An 8,480-nucleotide genomic window follows, 5' to 3' on the forward strand; every position below is an offset into this window, starting at 1 on the left:
ATGAAAAGAATAAAATTTAGTTTTGTGTTAACTCTGTTGTTGAATAACTAATCTGGCCATACACGGAGTAATTTGCCATACGCATGTCACAGGAACCGAAGGTGTAAAGGAAATTCGAATCTGAGAGGTCAACCCTATCACTTGCCTGAGATAAGTTGTTTTGTTAAATTATTTAGACGTTGATCTATCGTCTATATTGAATTCTATGAAGCAAATAAATACACCGAGAACGTGCTTTGGATTAATCATTTTTAATTTAAAATTAACGGTTTATTACCCCAATTCAAAAGTCGCTCATACACAATGTATTGGAACCATAGTGTGCTTTTCGTTACCGATTTTCACATGTAGGTGGCGCTAATACACTAGCGCCCATGCGGCACATTGCATACAAGCCTACCTGCCTTAACAACATTTTAATAAGAGAATCTCCCTTTTCTATCGAAATATGATTGAAGAAACGATTTGTGCAACAGATTAGGAGTTTTGTGGTAAAAATGTATCAAATAATTAACTCACAATTATTTACCAATGATGAAAAGTATTAGCATATTACATTATTAAATTTTCTCGATCGGCTTAGAGCTATATAAAAATATAACCTTTTACAGCGCACTCCAGAATATATTGCCAGCTACTTTATTATGATCTGAAAGAGATTTTAGTGCATCGCTTTTACCCGCAATCAAAGAAAGTACTTTCTCATTTTTATTTTCTTGCCATATCCTGCTTCTACCGTCATAAAGTTATTAAACAAACATAATACAAAAAGTGACAGAAAAAGAGCACAAGTAAGGAAAAATATACCGTACAAGTGCCGTTATGTAAAAGTATCGAATTAAACAGTTATCCTATTTTACACGCACACATTTCCGTAATAAACGGACCTTATCCTTTCAGCACCCGACGGATAAACCGTTACTGGCCCATTCTTTGCACACTTCCTCAATTTAGAGCTTTCGGAGACTCTCTTTTGGTCGACGTAGTTATTTTTCACTTTTGTTGATTTTTCCTGCAATCGGCCAAAGGGTCAACGTCGCGACGGGTGGATGTCCTTTTGTCCATTCTCTGTTCCACACCGTCATGCACCGTTACTGTACACTCACACGGACAAGTGCAAAGCAGTACATGAATGCAACGGGAGCAAGACAGCGTAAAAGGGGCTGTTGGTAATTATTTTATTTGAGTTGCGAGGCTTCGGTCGTCCTTTTTCGTGTTGCGTCAATCTGGGGCGCGTTGATTTGCCGTCTGCCGAGCAAAGTGTTTTGACAAGGGTAAGAATTTAGGCAGTGAGTTGTTGTCTGCTAACGGAGCAAAAAAGGGGATTTTCCTTCGCCATCCGCTTGTGACCGCTTGTTTGCGGACAGGATGAAATTAATTTTCCTTACTTTCCCAGTGGCCTGTGCGCTTATGACTGCTTGTTAGGGGGCGTTAATTTGTTCCACAAACGCACTCTTTTGTTTGGTTCGCGTCGTTAAGCAAACTTGTTCCAAATGTTCGTAATGTAGCGCAGATGGATGGTTAAAATATAGACATCATTCTTTCATACTGTTAAGGCTGACAACAATAATAATAATAACAATAATGAATAAATAATCTCATAACAATAATAATAAAATTTTCAAGCAGATTCGTTTGAACGTTTTTAATAAATATATATATTTTGGAAAAGAATTAAAAATGAGAAATTTAGTCAGTTTATGCTTCATTTTTTACTTGTCAGCTTAATTTTTTTATTTTTTTATATTTTTAAGATATTACCAAAGTATTTTCCTCTGGATAAAAAATAATATTAAATATGTAAATAGTTATTCAATCTACTTTATTAAAAGAGAATTTATGGAAATTAATACCCATTGTTATTGTAACTTCAGATTTATGGGTTTTTATCAGTTACATTGAATTAAATCAAATCATGACTTAAAAAAGTTTATAAAATTAAATTTCTGTGAAAACGACCTTTCGAACCTTAATTTCTGTATAATTCAACACGAACCTATCTTTAAATGTCATTTAACCACCCAAAACAAAGAGAAAGGATGCCGCCCCATGAAGTGAAGGGACCCAATGCATGCCGCTTTCCATTTTTCACCGAACCGAGAACGTGTTCTGCCCTCACAAGTGCATTGTCACTCTCTCGGCAGGTCTTGGATGCCGCCAAAAAAAAAAGAAACAAACGTGCTGCCGCATTTGTTTGCCGCCTTTGTGTCACGCAAACTCCAACCAGCGGTGCATGCCCACACACAAACTCACTGTCCAGCTGGTGCATCCATCCGTCCGGGCGGCATTTCCCTTCGGTAGCGCTTTCTCACACGGTCAGCCAGATGGAGCGAGGGCTTCCGTTATTTGATTTCCCCATCCCATCGCGGGCTCTTCCCGTGGCTTTGCTTCCTCTCCAAAAAGGGACAACCTTGCCAAGCGAAAGCGCGGGATCGAAGGAAATGGGCGGGGGTGCACTGCACGATGCACAACAGATACAGCCACACATACTCACACCAATACCACCTGACCCCTCCCCCCCTCATCATGCAATAGAAAGGTCGCCACTGCAAAGTCAGTCAGTCAGTCAGGAAACCAAGCCGGTGGCCCTTTTTTCTTTGCTTTTTGCTTGGCCCTTTTTTGTGCTGCGCTGCTGCTGTGTTTCACTTGCTCGCCAACCGGTGGAAAACTGGTTTGATGTTTCATTTTTCCTGCTCCCGCTCGACTCGGAGAAAGTGAACGTGCGTGGTGCTGGTGGCGGCTTTGGTGGACGCGTAGCCACAGCCTGTAAGGCGTTTTCCTCCACTGCCGGATCGCCGGTCTGCGTGGGCTAACAAGGTCACAGGCTATTGGCAGCTGGAAGGGCTTTTTCCGCGGTACTGATCCTCGCTTTTCCAACGACGAACGGATTGTCGTGTTCGGATGTCGTGACCGGTGTGCAGCAAGGTGCGGTAAACGGGTTAGCTTTAAGAGCAAAAGTGGTTGAGCGATAAGTTTTGAAGGAACTAAGCCACGATCTCAAAACCGGGTTGATCTTGAACTTGAGTTGGGTGGGTTGTATTTTTTGTTTCTTCTTTTTTTTTTTGTGCGCAGCCTTCGGTACCCGGGAAGCCTGCGCAGTTCGTTGGCGTGTACGCCATGTCGCATTCACTTTCTTTTGAGTGAGAATGTGTCCGCTGTGCGGTGAAAGCATGGTTTTTGTGTGTTTGCAGCTGACTTGCAGGGGCATATTTGTTGTTTTTACTATTCTAGTTTTAGTTTATTATTGGAATAAATTAATTTAATTTATTTTATTTTATTTAATTAATTTTATTTATTTATTATTAATTTATTATTTTTCCTATAGTAAATTGTATTTCCAATAGGGATTGTGTTATATTATGTTACATGTTTGTGTGTAATTACTCGATGGATTTCTGTAGCTTTTAATATGATTTTAAAAAATCCGTTGCAGCTTGCATAATATTTACTTATTCGGTGCTACGGCCACTTTGCAGTCTTGGCCTACCTCAGGAATGTTCATGCTTGCGTTATAACTATAACCACTTAAGCTGCATTGTAACTATCTTAAAAATTAAGCATCAAGCTATGGATAGTTTTGTTTCTCAAACACTAAGAATAAGTAATAAACTATACAACATTTGAATGATCAGTTCATTTATCGAGGATAATTTTTGAAAGCGACATAAATTTAGAACTTAAGCCTGTGCCACGAAGGGTGGCATTCTATGTATTTTATTTTATTTACTTTTTAAATCACATTGATTGGAACCCCTTGAAATAAATATCATCGGCCCGTCACTACTGAAAAATAATAATAAAACTAAGTAATTACGTTCCAGTGCCTTAAAAACGGCTGATATCTTAACGGCAATTACAAATTTGTTGTAAAATGAATTGTTTGCCTTACAAAGATACAAACGATCTCCCTACCCCTTTTCTTCTATTATAGAAAATATCAAATTCAGCACTGTATAAAAAATGTAAATTAAATCACATTTTATTGCTGCTTGTCTTTGCTACTAGTGCTACGAATAAATGTTCACAAAACCACAACCATCCCCTTTTTGAAGGATGTTTATTGCCCTGCCATAAAATTACTACCAAACTGCAAAGGGATTTCTAGCGCACAGCGCATTTTCGGGATTAATCATCACTTCACAGCGAGTCGGACACACTCCCCCAGTGTAAATAAACAAAACCTGCGTGCGTGTTGTTTACCCCATTTTAGAAGACACCAATGATCTCAGGGCGTTACAATTTCTCATTGCGGCGGCGGCTGCTGCTCACACAGTTACTGTCGCTGTAGTCCGTGCGAGTTGCATGGTGACAGCAAATTCACTCAACGCTACTCTCATCTTCGACATTGACGCCGGTCCACCGAACGGGGCGAGACACGCAATATCTATCGCTCGCAGGATCAACGATTAATTAAATTATTGAAAACATTCCAACCGCCCGACAGCCGCGTGTTGGGCGGGGTGGGTTTCAGTCATAATGATGTATGATGTGTGTTTGTACGTGCAACGGGTTTTTGCGTCGCTTTTGGCGGGCACCTTTAAAGGCTCGCGGCAGCGGCACCAGCACCCATTTTCTAAGCAATCGTTTCCGCATCGGTTAGCGGCAGGCAGGGGCGTTCGAGTTTTCGCCTTTTTTGTGTGCGCATTATTTACCATCAGAACCACGCTGCAAGTGGCATCGGGCAATCAAACAGTAGCGATCTTACCGGTATTGGCCTTAACGTTTTCTTTACGCCCTCACGGTGGTGTTGGCGGTTGGTTGGCTGGTGGCAAATATTTTTCAATTAACCCGAAATGGGGTCAGATCATCTTCGGCGGTTCGCAATGGTGGATGGTTGGATTTCCCTTGTACGCCGAGTACAATCGCACGAATTGACGGGCACCGGTGGTAGTAGGATGTGGTTATTGGTTCAGTGGAAGGTAGATTTCGATCTGGAGATGATTCTTGACCCACCAGAACGATCTGGTTGAAGTTTTACTAGTGCATGTCTAGTGCCGGCGATTGAGCAATGCAAGGAGAACTTGAACTGATTATCTGCACGGGGCGATGATTTATGTTGGCGGTTAAACTGATGCTTCAAATGAGCAATTACTCGAAACACCTCGAAAGTAAAAAAATATCTAGATGGTAATGAGCCTTCAAATATTTTTTTCTTCGAAGATTCTTGATAGTAGTTCAGTTTTAATTTACTTTTTCTACAAATGTTGGCGGAATGATACATTTCATTACTTTCATAGAGGTGAAACAAAACATCAATTTTGAAATTGCATTTTTGAAAGCGAATATTTAACAAAAACTCAAATTGATATTTATATAAAACATAGATTCTTGGTTGGTTGTCCTATTGTCAACCAAATTCTTGGTTCATATGGATCATTGCACAATATGTTTTGCTGGTCAAAGTATATCTTGTGAAATTTGAACCGGAAAGGGAAATAATATAATAATGGACAGGTGTAGATCATGCTGTAAGAAAAAGAATCTGGTATTAATTCGTTTTTAGATACAGTTTTTGCTATTCTTTTAATGATCATACATTAAATGCTTGTGAACTTGATCTTAAATTATGCGTATTATATGATGTTCACTTCAAAGCATTTAAAAATTATTAAATCAAATTGGATAAACAATATTTATGCCAGTTTCACATCCAATGAGTGAGTTAGAGTTTTTGATGTGCTTATATTAATTAGTAAAACAGCTTAAAAACTTTTATTCATAGTCTGAATGTTTAGTTAAATATATTTTGAAATTAAAAAAAATCATTTTGAAAATTAAGATTAATGTTTGTTAGTTTGTTAATGCTTTATCTCGAAAATGGATTTTATACTTTTGATATTTTGTTTTAAGCAGTAATATTCAGATTTTTACTTTTCTAATTATCAAGACACTTTTCTATCAGAAGACCGAAGAGAAACGATTGTCTTGATTGTCCTGCTAATGTTTTAAAAACATCCTAGCAAGCCATTATTTTATGTGATTGTTGACAAGCGCTTCGGTCGAATTTGGAAAAGTGGTTGATTTGGAGTTGTTTATAGGTTTGAATTTTACCTATTAAGAGCATTGTATTTATACCATCTTTTATTGTCTTGAATTTGTTTTTAATGTGTACAGATTTAATAAATCAATTAAACCAAAATTGGAAGTATTATTTTTCATTCTTTATTTTAAATAAATTTTCAATAATATTCTCAATTTCACTTTATTTAACAAGTACCTGTTAACAGCATAAAACGATGCTTTTCCTTCTCACCGTTACGCTAATACCAACAAACAGCATTTCAAGCGTACGTCGGGCACTGCCTGTACTCCATTGAAACGATCTCTCTCTCTCATCGTTCCCTCCATCCAGCTCAGCCAACACGAATGCACTGAAGTACCCTGTACACGAAAGCAAACGCTGCAACAATTTATTGTGGTTCTGTTCGTAGCGAGTTTTAATATTTGTTTGTCACAATGGAGTAAATTTCATTAAATAAGTAAGAAATGTTAAAATATTTATTGTAGAGAGGTTTTAAAACTAAAAATTTCACTAAAATAACACTTCCATCCACAAAACAGCATGTAAAGCAGAAATATACATTCACCAGAGAAAGAGAGGTGCAATCGTATCCACTCCGCATTGCCGCCGTGTACAGCACCCTTCACCGGGCGAGCAGCCCAGAGAGCAGCAACTTGTCGGCGGTGGACGCTTTTCTCGTTCGTTAAGTTGGATTCGAACTGCCGGCGGAACGTGAAGGCCCGTTTGCTTTTCTCTCGTCGCCGTCGTTGTCGTCGCGGCCAGCGCGCGGTTTGTAACACACGTACGTAGTCGGGCGGGCGATGTGTTGTGCATCGCCGTGCAAAAAAACGCAAAGGAAAACAACAGGGCGGCCGCCGGAGCAAGAGTGTAGCGAAAGGCTGAAAACCCACCAAAACCCAAACAGAAACAATACGCACAGTAGCAGGTTGCGTACGTGCCTATGGTTTTGTGTGTGTGTGTGTGTGTGTGTGTGTGTGTGTGTTGTGTGTGTGTGTGTGTGTGTGTGTGTGTGTGTGTGTGTGTGTGTGTGTGTGTGCGTGGATGTGTGCAGCGTAATTCTGTGTTTTGAAATAGTGCCCAGATAGTTTGCACGAGTGTTTTTCAATGGTCATTGTGGTCCAGAGTGTTAGCCAGAGCAACAGTACGACCGAAAAGTCCACCGGCCATCCATTTTGTCGACTGCCGGGTTTTTTTTTTTCGTGTGTTAGTGTGTGGAGGGGTTTTGGCCGCTGTGTTGTGTCCTGCACAATTTTAATGAGTGATTGTGAAAAAGGAGGCTACAAGACGATCGCCTTCTTCTTGCTCTTAGTGAGTTGACTGTAGAGTGGTAGAGTCCACCGCTATTCCCTTTTGCCGGCTTATCAGCCGTAAGGCAAAGGTTAGTGCACATCTCTCCACTACACACAGAACACAAACACCACTACCAGGCACGAGAGCGATCTGTCTCAGTGTAGTGCTGGCTGCACTGGAGTGCATATAGTGGTGGTAGTAAACGCTCTAACGCTTTTTTTTTGACTAGTTTCTATCCAGATTTGCAATTCCGGCGAGGCGTTGCAAGTGATTCTGTTCAAAACAAAGTGCACTAACGCAAATTGTAATCACTAAGATTAATGTTTTTTTTTGCAACCCCTCTTTCTTTAGGTTTAGAAAAAAAAAGAAGCGTAAAACAGCTGAGTGTCCTGTGAAAATTCAGTGTTGTTTACCCGTGTCCCATTGTGAAAGTGTGGAAAATTTTAATTTAACATCATCTTAATAAAAAAAAGGTGGCATTTAATTCGCAAAACATCACATCGTTTGTGAGCGTGTGCATGTGTATGGATTTGTGTGTCCCCGCATTGTGTTGGTGTGCGCATCATGTGTGACCTACTTCAGGTGCTGAACCACTAAGAAACTGAGCAGCGCGCGGTTTTTTGTTGTTGTTGTGGAATTGTGGAATCTTTGCGCGTCCCTTCAAGACGACCGATCGCCGTCACCGCCGCGGTTTAGTTCCCTTGTGTGGTGTTGTGTGTGAGTGATCACGCTCCATAACCGAGGTGTTGATTTTGGTTGGGCAAATATTAGTCCTTTGCTTGCCGTGCAATAGGGAGCCAGTTTGCCAAATGATCGCAACGAAGTGATCGAAACCGTCTCCGTCTTCCAGCTGCGAAATCAATCCATCAATCCGGCAACAAGTGGTACCGAGGTGACGTATGGGAGGCGTAAGTGGAGAAAAGGAGAACAAGAAAAAAAAGATAGGAAAATCAACATATTTGCGAACCCTTGTGAAACCCATATCGTGCACGACAGGCACGAATGGTTCGAATGGTGAAAAGCACTTAAAAGAACGGGAATGAAATCGCTGCAATAAAACGCAGAAGAAAACACACTGAGTTGGGGGGGAATAAGCGCGAACGGCCGAAGCCGAAAGATTGTCTCCAATCGATCGTGGTCACCATAAGCTAAAATCAAGCAAAGAGAA

This window comes from Anopheles merus, unplaced genomic scaffold (genome assembly GCF_017562075.2).
Source record: "Anopheles merus strain MAF unplaced genomic scaffold, AmerM5.1 LNR4000783, whole genome shotgun sequence".
Lineage (NCBI taxonomy): Eukaryota > Metazoa > Arthropoda > Insecta > Diptera > Culicidae > Anopheles > Anopheles merus.